This window comes from Aythya fuligula, chromosome 6 (genome assembly GCF_009819795.1).
Source record: "Aythya fuligula isolate bAytFul2 chromosome 6, bAytFul2.pri, whole genome shotgun sequence".
NCBI lineage: Eukaryota > Metazoa > Chordata > Aves > Anseriformes > Anatidae > Aythya > Aythya fuligula.
The window spans coordinates 14,600,205-14,612,417 of NC_045564.1; the positions used below are offsets into that span (position 1 = coordinate 14,600,205).

The 12,213-nt window shown below is 35.4% G+C and overlaps 1 protein-coding gene across 1 annotated transcript in view; it reads left to right on the top strand.

The window, feature by feature from the left end:
- CERKL (ceramide kinase like) overlaps positions 1 to 12,213 on the top strand; it is a 53,150-nt gene that overhangs the window by 4,299 nt on the left and 36,638 nt on the right. The gene's annotated exons all lie outside the window — the stretch shown is intronic.

Consider the following 12,213-nt stretch of genomic DNA (forward strand, 5'->3'; position numbering starts at 1 on the left):
TCAGTCTATTGGTCAGACAGGAATAATGGAAATGGGAACTGGCTGTTACAAAACGTGAATTACCAAAGTTGTACGTTGGTCAAACTGAAAGCTTTTGATTCTCTGCCTGATGTGTAGAGAACATAATTTCTCTAAGTTGCTTATGTATTGTCCAAGTAGGAAAAGGCATAAAAATGCAAAGTATAACTGAGAGTGTGATGTGTATTTATCACATGGATATATGGTTTTAAGATATAAATTGAAGTAAAAAATCATACAGTCTTAAACAATCCCAAAGTGTCTAAACATGAAAGAGACTCAAATCTTTTTCAGGGAAGTCCATAAAATGTATATCCCTTAGGAAGAATGTTAATTTTTAACTTTTTGAAAAAAAAACAAAAACAAACTATTTAAGAAAATTGAGTATATTATCAGTCTCGCAAATACATTTGTTATTTGAGGCTACTTCTAGACATAATGTCTTGATTTTCTGTGTGTCTTTTTTTCCTTTATCAGCCAGTCAGTCTGGGAGAGTCCATGGCTAGCTGTTGGTGGAACAATTTACATTGCTTCATGTTTTCTGCTGTTTTTCCTATACTTCACATGTTTATGCACCTCTCTAAACATGTTAAAAGGGATTAACATACCCTGGACATCTAATAGGGGCTTTTGTATGTATTTTGATTCTCTCTATCCAAAAAGAGCAGATATTGAAATCTTTGTTCCAGAAAATAAGTTTCTTTGCTAGGTCTTGCAAATTGCATTGCTGTGTGTTTGGGTTTACATGCATGTTAAACAGCATGTGTTCATGACTTGCTTCACAGTGTGACGTGAGTTTGAGCTAACAGGATCCCAAAGTCATTCAGCTTTCACATAAGTAATAACTCTTTTTCATGGCATTTAAGTTTTAATAGAAATGTATTTCTGTTGCTGATATTGTGGGTTTTGTTATTGTAGAGCTCCGGTAGCCCATAAAATGGAGAGTTTTCGACTTGCCAAAGGTGGTGGGTTTTCTGTTTATTTTTTCATTCTCCCGTTGCTCTAAGGAATGATTAGGTTTTGCTGTGCTGTTACTGTTGGCAAGGCAAAGCTCAGCTTTCGTCCTTGTTTCCTCCTGCCTGGCAAGCTGAGGTGCCACATGGGTGTGGGGGGGGCTTTAGGGGCAATGTAGGGGGGCACCAGGGAATGGAGGGGAAACCACAGCTGTTGGTCAGCTTGCAGGGTCATGCTGTGGGGTGCAGGGCCTGGAAATACGGGGCAGGAAAAGCGGAAAAGTCAGAGGAAGCATAATAAAGTGGTGAGGTAAAACGAGGTAGGATGCAAATTCATATGCTAAAATATTTTTAAAACAAACAAACAAAAAACCAACTTATCAGTTTCCTGTTCAGAGAATAACTGCTAACTCTTTGTGCTTTCTGTGCAAAGGTGTGCATGAGTTAACTGTTTCCTTTGGAAGAATCTGGGCGTATACATTAAAAAAAAAAAAAAGTTTATATATTCACCAGTCTTTGATATCCATGCTAATGCTGTTTTGATGTCCGTGGTACAGGGTTAAGTGTCCCTTCTTCATTGGTAACTAAAGTTCTTTTCTAACCATTAAAAACAGTTCACAAATTCCTTTCCTAAGCAAAAGTCTTGTACCTCGGTTTCTCAATTGTCCTGTTCTTCAGCCTTCGAGAAATGCTATTTTATCTGCCTTGTTCACATTCTAGATGCTGTTGCAATCTTTTTTTTGGTCATCATTTTTATCATATCATCCCCATTTATCCCTATTTATCATATCATCCCCGTTACCAGCTTATCTTGACTTTCAGGTGTAGCTTACTCACATGGCAGCAGTTCTTTCTGATCAGACCACTCAAGTCTGTCTGGAGCACTAGCCACCCATTCCCAAATGTTTGGACAATGTGTGGTTTCTTTCATGTTGTCCCTCTCATTTAGGAGCAGTGCTCTTTAAATGTCCAAGAAACTACAGAACAATCAGAACTCTGGAAAACATGCCTTAAACTATATATATATTATTATTTTTTTTTTAAGTAATGTCTGCAGGAAATAAATACAAAATCTTACAAATAGCTTGTCCATTCAGACCCCAAGGCCACCACTTGCTTTCTTTGCCTGCAGCTGTTTCTCTCCTTGGTGTGTGTGGAGTGAGGTTCTGGAGTACCTGCATGGAACAGCAGTGGGGATTGTGCTCCCTGATCATGCTGGAATTCGGGATATGATGTTCTTTTGCAGTTTCTTATTTTGTATTTTGACAAAAGATGTGCTTAGATTAAGGCCTTTCTGCCTTTCTTTTGCAAATATGAAACAGAAATAAAGCAGGGAAGTCTGTCCTTGTAGGAGTCAAAATAAACAAAACTTAGGAAAACAACTTTTGTTTCATCGTAGATGCCTTGTTAACTACATATATTTATTTAAAAATGTATATTTGTTACATAAAACAAGAACAGCAGGTATCTAATGGCTGTTGTCACTTTTATGCCAAAACAAGCAAACAGGCACTGGAGACAAGGAATCTGTTTTTTTTTTTTTTTTCTTGCTGTTTCATTTAGGTATACACAACTATATTAGTATATTAGGCCCTGTTTTTAGAGGCATATTTCTATTTCAGTATGTGTGGTACTCTAAGAAATATTTGTATCCTTCTTAGACAATTTATGACCCTAAATAGCTGCAAATCTGTGAGCATAAACCTGAAGGATTGGATAGTCTTTGTGTACCTTAACATTTGTGGATCATGGATCTAATGTTTTCCTTTCAAGAAAATCAGTGGTCTTGGTTTTTATGACTTATGTTGTAACAGTATGTGCAGACAAAAAGCCATAATGTGTTGAGTATCTGATACATGTATTACCATATTGCCATAAGGAACTGCTATTATGTTAGACACCAACTGATTTCATGATAGTGTTGGATTTCTCTCACATATGCTTATGTTTTTGTACAGATGATCCTTTAGGAACATCTGCTAGTTTTGTGGTGGTATCTGCTGTTTCCTTTCAAAATTTGACCTTTTTGTCATTTACTACTGGGACTCCTATAGAATTGCATTACACTGGGATCTTTTTCTAAATTGATTCCTGTTTCACAGACGTTAACTCTCTATTTTTTGATTTAATTGGGTTTCATCATACTCTGGCATGCTATAGAGTTAAGTGCAGCTGTGAAGGTGATAAATCAACCTTTTAATATAGAATTTCATTATTATTTAACTGTATGTCAACTTGAAGTAGATTACTAGAACTTCCCCTTTCCCACTTTTTAGGTGGTCTCAAAAATACTTGTGTGTGCAGACAGTGTGCAAGGACAGCATTTCTCAAACTATTTCAATAGGGAAGAAGTTCTGGAAATCCTTTCTCACAGTTTGGGGACCCTTCCCCTGTTCAGTTAAGCACAGTGATAACAGTTTAGGATCACATCTGCAAGTGAAGCTGAATGAGCGAAGCAGCAAATACAGCTGAAGCTCAGCTGTGGTGTGCCGCTGCAACTGGCAGTGTAGTCATGATCCTGTAAAGGCAGCCCAAACGGGTTCTTAGCCTGTTGGAAGCTCATCCTCTTGGGTGAATAGGCATGCTGTATAATGATCTTTCACATGTAGATGGGTCTGGGTAACTGGATTTTATATAGGTTATGATAAAGAGTTGAAGACAATGTTATTTTCTGTTTACATGGGACTCCAGCTTTTATTATCAAACAGTTTTGCTGTGGCCCTCTGCAGGAAAAAAAAAAAAAAAAAAAAAGAAAAAGAAAAAAAAAGTGTGTTGAACTTGTGTTATTTGGATAAGTGGCTGATTATTTTGCTTCCAATGTATGATGTATGTTTGTATGAGGATAGCATTCACTTTCACATGACACTGTTCATGGTTTTAAAAATTAAATACATGTATGAGACTTAGTATTCTGAAAGATAATTAGTCTTTTTGTATTTCTTTGGCTTTGTGTATTGACATGCATTCTCACCTTGTTACACCTTTTCATTCAGAAGTGTATTAATTCCAAAAGTGATTATGAAGCTAGAAGTAATTTACTTCATATTTTTCAATGACAAATTTACCAGAGGAAAAATAAAGTCAACTCATTTAACATGCAGTTGTCTTTCTTGGTTGAACCTAAAAACCTAATGTATTTTCTTATTATTAAACTATGAAGATTAAAAATGCACTGCTTCTACTGAATGAGAACCTTTTGCTCCTTGTAATATCTCAACATTGCTGTTTTGCTATTTGTGCGTCCTTGTGGAGTGATTAAAAATGAGAGGAAAAAAAAATCCAAAAGTCCAGTGGAGAAACAAGAAATGTCCCCCCAACCTGGAATTTTTATGGTGCTAGAATTGCCAACAGTGCCATTTCTTCTTTGGAGAAGAATCCATGCTGTGTTCTCTGCAACATACAAATCCCCATTTTTTAGTTAGCTTTCAGGAGTTGCTCATGTCTGATATAGAAAAGTAGTCTATAGGTTTATCTTTTGGGAATGAGTTTGGTGCCTGGAGACGAACACATTTGTTTAAACTCTTGAGCTGTATGTGTATCTTTATCATGCTTGTAAGTGGGAGTGTTTTGAAATGTTTATGTAGGGATTGAGGGTGGGCTTCTGAATTGATTCCTTCCCCATGTTTTCCTAGTGTGTGTCTTTTTAGGATTGAAGAATATCCTGTTTGTTTTTTTCATAGGTGGGTATTTGTTTTATGATTTTTTTTTCCTTGTGATTTGTATTTGTCATCCTAGCTGAATGTTAACAAGTATTTCTGTGTAGTGTGTATGGTAAATTCCAAATATTGAACAGTATATTATGAATGCTAGAGATTAAAGAAAACAAAATCAAAACACAGAACTTATATCTATGTATGATGATGTAGTTCTTAGAAACTTTGGGATTGATACATAAAATATGTAAGTCCTTAAGTGGCAAAAACCAAGAAGAGGCTTCAAGCCATACTAATTTGAAGGTTTTGTAATGTGATTGCAAGCCAGAGCTTGTAGAATATTGTAAACCACAGTGTTTCATTTTATGTAAAATGGGAGCTCAAAATCCAGAGTGTATTAAAAGTTATTCACATGACCCCAAGATAACTTGTAGAGGTATTAAAAATTATTTTCCAGGCCCACCATTTGCTTTCCTTACATTATAAGGAATTGTTAGTTTTCATTAGTAGTAGCACGGGAGCTCTCTCAAGACAAATATGTTTGCTTGAAAAAGAAAATGCATTTAAAAAATTGTAGGTATGAATTTTCATGTGAGCCTTGCATTATAATAGCCTTTCTCTAAGGATTTGATGGAATAAAATTCTATTTATGTTTAAGGTCTGGTGGCAATTCCTTCCACCTCAGCTTCTCATTCAGTTGTAGATGTAAGAACATATAAAATCTGACATAAGCGTATGGTAACTGGGTTTACCCTGCAGTTCTCTCATCTAGCTTGTGGCTGTTTCCTCACTGTGTGTTGCAATTCTAAACAAATGGTCAGTTCATGAACAGAATTCAGTGCTGAACTCTGAATTTCCCAGCTTTTGTCTGTTCAGGCAGGCTATGTAAGATGGTAGTTACTTAGAGGCTTTTTAGTTTGGAGTAGTTGTCGTAGCTGTCGGTTTGTTTGAACTGTGACCATATATCTCTTCTGTCAGCTCATACACTCAAGTGAGTATAGGAAAGTATGCTTTGCAAAGCTCAGAAAATGCAAAGCAACAGATGTTGTGTGCTGCACTATTATACGTATCCTGGAAACAGAGCTTTACACAGTGCAGACAGTCTTGGAAAAACAAAATTTCACATACAAATGATCATGCTAAGGGTAACAGTAATAAATACTAATGACTAAATATAATGCTGTTTTGCAGATACTGAGTTTGAGTAGTTAAATGCTCATCATTACATTAAAAACACTTATTTGACAGATGTTTAAAAATTGTCTTTATATTTTTTCTGTATTGCTTAGTATAGCAGAAGCAGAATAAGTGAAATATTCTCACTTAAAGTAACATATGAAAATGGCTTTAAAATAAAAGTCAATTGTATTTTGACTTAGATGACAACTCATGTGAATAAAGTAGAAGGAAAATGGAAAAAAAAAATTAGATGAGTGGCTGGGATTTTATGTGAAAATAACACGTTTCCTTGGCTGGTTTGTTGAGTGTATTGAATATGGTTCACCAAGAAATTGTTCCTTCCCAGCTCTTCTCGCTGGTGCACTGCTCATCGCAGCCCTGCCAGGGAGGGCAGTGAAAGGATCCAGACCTGAGTAGTTCTGGACTTCTCGAGGGCCTGCTCTGCTGCCTCTACAAGGTGAATGTACCCGGGGAAGAGGTAATTAGCAAGGGATCAAAATTGTCATGGCACTAGTCAATAGTACACAGACAGATAGGTGGCTGTAGCTGGTGGTAACTCATGGACTTCAGACTTTGAACTGATCTGTGGTGCTGTGTAGCAATTTCTGCAGTTAGTATGTTCTGGGGTAAGCCCACAAAACCATCAACATGTTCCGATAATCAGGAAAAGATTTTACATAGATATGTATTTTTAACATGGTACTGATTTTTTTGAAGGAAAAAGAATGCTTATGAATATTTCACAAGAAATGCAATGATTCTTGGTCACTTAACAGCAATGTGTTTATTAAATGAGGCTGTGATTAAACTGGGAAGATGCTCCAGGTCCTTTTCTGTTCATACATCTTTTGTGATGGAGGAATAGTAACAACTAAGGGTGTGGGATTTTTTTTTTTTTTTAATGTTTATTTCTTACAGAAGAACAAACAAAACAGCATTTTCTTTGCACTTACATTTGTTGGAGAGTTAATTATTTAAAATATGATGGAAACAAGCAGGTGGTCTTTTTGAAGTTTCATCCTTAGGTTTCATTTTATGGAAACTGCTTGTGGAATGTACCCATAAATTCAGTACTGAGCCAAGAGTATGATTTATACATACACACTTGTTCGTTTTGCTTAAAGCAGATACTGCTTTTTTTTTGCATTTGCAAGTTTAACAATACTAGTTTGTGCGCAGAAGCAGACTAATGAAATGAACTTACAGTAAAAAGAAAGCTGTCTTTAAATACGTTTCTATTTGTTTTATGTTTCTGGTGTTTGTTTTCTTTCTCTAATGCATGGAGTGAAGGCTGCCTGAAAAGTTCATAGTACCTTTGGTATTAACAGTGTGGTTGGAAAAGGGTATGGAAGGGAAAAAGCTGTCATGGGACAAACACAGAGAAGCAGAAACATTGAGTTTGTATGTTTGTGGACTGTTAAAATAGAAATGGAAAAGCATTTAGATATTGTTGGTCCTGTCCTACAGCACAACTTCAGAGGCATGTCCATTTTACAGATGTGACAGTGAATCAAGAGTTGATACAATTAACAGTAATTACAATACTGTAATGTGTTCATCTCTTATTTAACATCATCCTGATTAAGATCAGGAACTGTTGTTAGACTGCTCCTAGTGTATATAATCAGAAGTTTATTCTGAAGAAAATACCATCTATCACTTAAACTGTTGTATGTATTATTATGTTAAGGATTATTTCTTTTTGGTCTGACAGAGAGGCAGTTGAGATAGGGTGTGGGGGGAGCAGATGGCAATAGCTTTCTACCTTCCAATATAATAAGTCAGGTGTATCAAATAAGAAGAAGCAGGCTCAAAACAAAAGGATGCAGTGAGTACAACAGAACTGTGAAACATAGTGCCAAAGGATATTGGTGATGCTAAAAGATTTTGTGGATTCAGCCGGAGACTGAAGGCCTCATTTGAGAGCTGTTAAATACCTAGAAACCACAGTCAGTTCTGGGTATCCCAAATGAAAACAGGTGGGGAGTAGAAGAGTATTAGAGAGACATAGAAAAAATGCTTGCTCGATTCCTTCTCTTCTCTTACCATCTGCTTATGGCTATGGTTTGACACAGGATACCGGGACAGATGGACTCTTGCTCTGAGCTGATATTGCTGGTCTTATGTACCAGAAAACAGCTAAGTTATATTTAAACTATATTTTATGTAAAAGAACACACATCGCTCGTCTGCAACTCTACCTGTATTTGCACTATTAAGCAAGCTTTCTTGGTAGAATTTGTATGTCAGTGTTTGCCTAGCCTCCATCTGCAAGGTACTTATGTTCATAATGAAGTCTTTTGTTCTCTGTCAGCCATTTTAGACTCTGAACTTTTCCATCCTTATTGATAACTACATGGTCTATTTTAGAAGAGGGAGATGAGTAAGTGGTGCTGAGAATTTTTCTGAACACTGCTGGAAGTCTTCACCAGGTTTTGGAGTTTTCCAATTCTGAATTACTCTTTTTTTTTTTTCTTTTTTTTTTTTCTTTCTGATCTGTTGTTCCCTATTTGTGTATTTTCTTCAGCAGTAGATGATTTGTTCCCCTCTTGATATGCCTCTTCCTAAGCTGCAGCTACATAAAGAAATTTACAACAAACTTTTATTTTTATTTTTCCCGTAGAAAGAGCTGTAAAGACTCTAAGATAATCATCATTTGGCTTTGTTGGTTGTGAAAGTAGGCTTTCTGCAAAGAGGGCAGATGTGAGTCATATTTATTGTAATCTATAGCATAAGATCCTGTCAAAGACATCATTACTTGAGTTTTCTTAGTCTCAGTTTTTTTTTGCAAAGGCTGTAGAGTAGCTTGATTTTAGTGATAGGGGTAGCTAGCTGACGTGTTTCTGAAGTAACGGTGTGGATTAACTAAGCTGTTGCTGAATCCAGTTTGAAGATGCATCTGTTAGTGGCTGCATGGGTACTTTGAATGTGAATCTCTCTCTGATCCTGCAACCATATGCAGGATCTTTATGCTAAGAGTAAAATTTTCAGGATCTCCAAGTGAGATACTTACTTAAACCTTGCAGTGATAGTAGTCCCTGTAGATGTGTGACCATTTGGTATGGTGTTAACATTTCACATTTTGGAGGAGTAAAAATTCATGTTTTTTAATAGAGGTTTGAAAAGTATTTTTGTCATCTGACATGCATGTTTCTCCAACAGCAAGAGCTCATCAGAAATTGAGTATTTTAAGTTCATTAGTGGTATTTCCATTTGATCCTGGTAATTCTTGGTACTCTTTCATGCTGCATTCTTGTGATTCTTTGTGTGATTATTACTTATCTCCCCAAATATATTCAAAAGACTATGAAAATGTCCTTAGGTTTCCATGCTTTGGTACAAATCACCTTTAGTGACTATGATTAGGAATACATATGTAAATGTGGTATGTAGCTACAGTTACAATACCAAAGTTAAGAGTAATAGGTTGAAATGACAAGGAATTTGCCAATTTGCCTAAAAACCATGGGAGATGACTTATTTGAGGTTACCAGCCATGCAAAGATGTGAAGCATAAGTCATGGACTGTTGTGGGGTGTTTTTTGCTTCATTTATTTATTTATTTATTTAGAATTTTTTATTAGTGTCTTTTTTTTTTTTTTTTATTAGTGTCATTTGATATGCCTGCCTGAAAATGCATACATTTCCGTGTGTAACTTAGTATATTAATGCAGTTTGACGTAAAAGTGAAAGTTATTTTTATGCTGGTTGTTAATTTTGAATTTCATGGTACTTAATGCTAAAATATTATTCATAAAGCATTTTCTGGATCCTGCTTGTTATTTAAAAATGAATTATCTTATTCAAATTTATGCAGTGCTTATTACACAAATCTAAAGAAAGATGGAGATCTTTAGATTTTTGAGAATCTCGTGATAATTTCAAATAATATTTTAAATAACTTGTTACCAATATTCTTACAGTTCCTGAACAGTGTAACAACATAAAATATTAAAACAACTCAAAGTACCAGCTTCCCCCCCCATAATTTTTTAGTGTATCTTGATTTCCAAAATAACATTGTATATGATTTTCTTACAGTCCAATCAGTTATTCCCCACAATTCATTTTTTTCATTAAAATATTTTATAGAGCTGTTCATATACTTTGCCAGTGTCTTGAGCACATGGTTTGAAATTTAATGAGCATACATTTATTATTTACAATTTTAGTTTAATTTCAACATATGTGTATTATTACGGTGTATATTCAACAGTTCTGCTGCTAAATGAAGTAAGCATATACTTAGCTTGCTGCACAGTTACATGGGCACAGGTGGACATCTTGGTAGTGTGCACCATGCAGTGAAACACATGGCACTACACAACGTGGGGCAAAGAGCACGCAGTTTGAATTAGAAGTCATTTTATGGATACCTTGTAAATTTGTGCTTGTTCATACATGGGCTGTAATTTCTGAAATGGGTGCGCATGTTTTAATGTTGAACATTTGTAATATATGCATCACTCTAATGTAGCTGCCCTCTGTGGAAAGAGGCAGTATTGTATAAGCCTGTTTATGTCAATATTTTAATAATTTATCTTTATAACTACATTTTGTCTATATTTATAGTAGCATTGGCACCCTGTGTACAGAAGATAAAATCAGTGCTGAAAGGAAACTTGCATCCATCTGGAAGCAATAAACTTTTCTAAAAGACTGCACAGTGTTACTTAATCCTGTGATTTCTTACTGTGAGTGAAATTAAGGTTTGGTTCAGTTGTGTCACATCATATTGGTATCAAATCTTTTGTGAGAGCTTTGTCATCATGTTAAGCTACAAACAAAATCTTAGAATTGATGAAGTCTGAGAATGTAATTTCCTCAGTCACAGGATTATGCATCACTGTAAATGTAGCAAATTCCCTGTACTAACAATGACAGTCATACCAGAAAGATTCTAGAGTGTTGTATTTTGAAAGCTTTCTTCTTTGTACAAAGGACTCATTTGAATACTGAAAACTTGACTAAGTATACCTTAAATTTTGTATTGTGTTCTAAGCAATTATTTTTCATACTAAACATATATCATGTTGTATAAAATATATTTTTAATATGCCAAAAATGTTTTGCAAGGTTAATTAGAGTAATATGAACATTTTCACTATGAGCAAGGGGAAAAATATAAAGATATCTAACTTTATTTTTTTTCTTTGCATTTCTTTTAAGTCTGTTAAGTCTGGTCTACATGAACAAAATGGGATTCATTCATCCCTTCAGGCAAAGTGGTGTAGTCTTACATTCTTCCTATTCCTATGTGGCAAGTGAGCTGAAGTGAACTGGGGGCGAGAGAAGGGTTTTATGGTTGCCAGAGGATTTTGGTGGTGCTGCTGCCATCTCCTATCCTTGGGCGAGTGTGGAAGGTGCAGGCAGTATGATACAAAGGATGGCTGAGTTTATGAAGAAATCTCCTAGAAAAACAAACTAAAGATCAATGAGCATAAAACCGAACATGTAGCTGTTAATCAATGAGAGGTTCATGGATGAGTTTATCTAGCAGCTGATAGCTGTGCTTCAGTACCTAAAAGCATGAATTGCTAATATGCATTAATTACCAATAGCTTATGGAAGGGAATTGTCTGGTGTTTAGAATGGGATGTGTCTGTTTTTTTTTTTTTTTTTTTTTTTTTTTTTTTTTTTTTTTGTTTCTTAAAAAAATTTTAACTTAAAAATCTTTTCAGAAAAGATGAAAATTCAGATATTTGAGGCATGCTGAATTTCCTGAATGTCACTGGTATTTAGCAGTATTGGATGGTTTGTAAATTTGTATTTGAGGCTGAAGCAAATACCTTGCCAGTAAGAGTGCAAGTAGAATTAATTATTAACTTGCAATTGATCAAACCTGGTGATGTCATATGGGCATAAGAGGTGATTTCAATTTTTCATCATTATTTTCTGAAATGGCAGAAGTAATTGTCATGATTATGACACAAATTAGGAGGTACAAAATGGTGTGTATATGTGAGATCTTTCAACAGAGTGTGAAATGAAGCTCATGTTTCCTCTTTGGGGTTTCTTTAGTACCTTTCAGCTCTGCTAGCCTGTTGTATTAAATCACATGTCGTTAGATCCCAGTCTTCTGTTTTATTTCACAGATCTCTCTCTTTTAATTAATTCCATTATATGATAGTGGTGCTAGTGGTCTTTGTAAAACTATCCATTTTATCTGATGCCTGTGTCTGCAGAGGCTTTACGAAAGGATGCAAACTGCATGGACGTTTGTCACACAACTCCTTCCACTTCTTACAGTAAACACCACAGAGTTTCAGGCACTTTGTGAAAGGTTTGCTGCTACTTTTCCAATTGTATTATGAAATTAGGCAGTATGTGGGCCATACTCTTAATGTAAAACGTAGAGCTTTCTATAGTAAATTTATTTTCAGTGACCTCTTTCTTAAATCACAGAATCA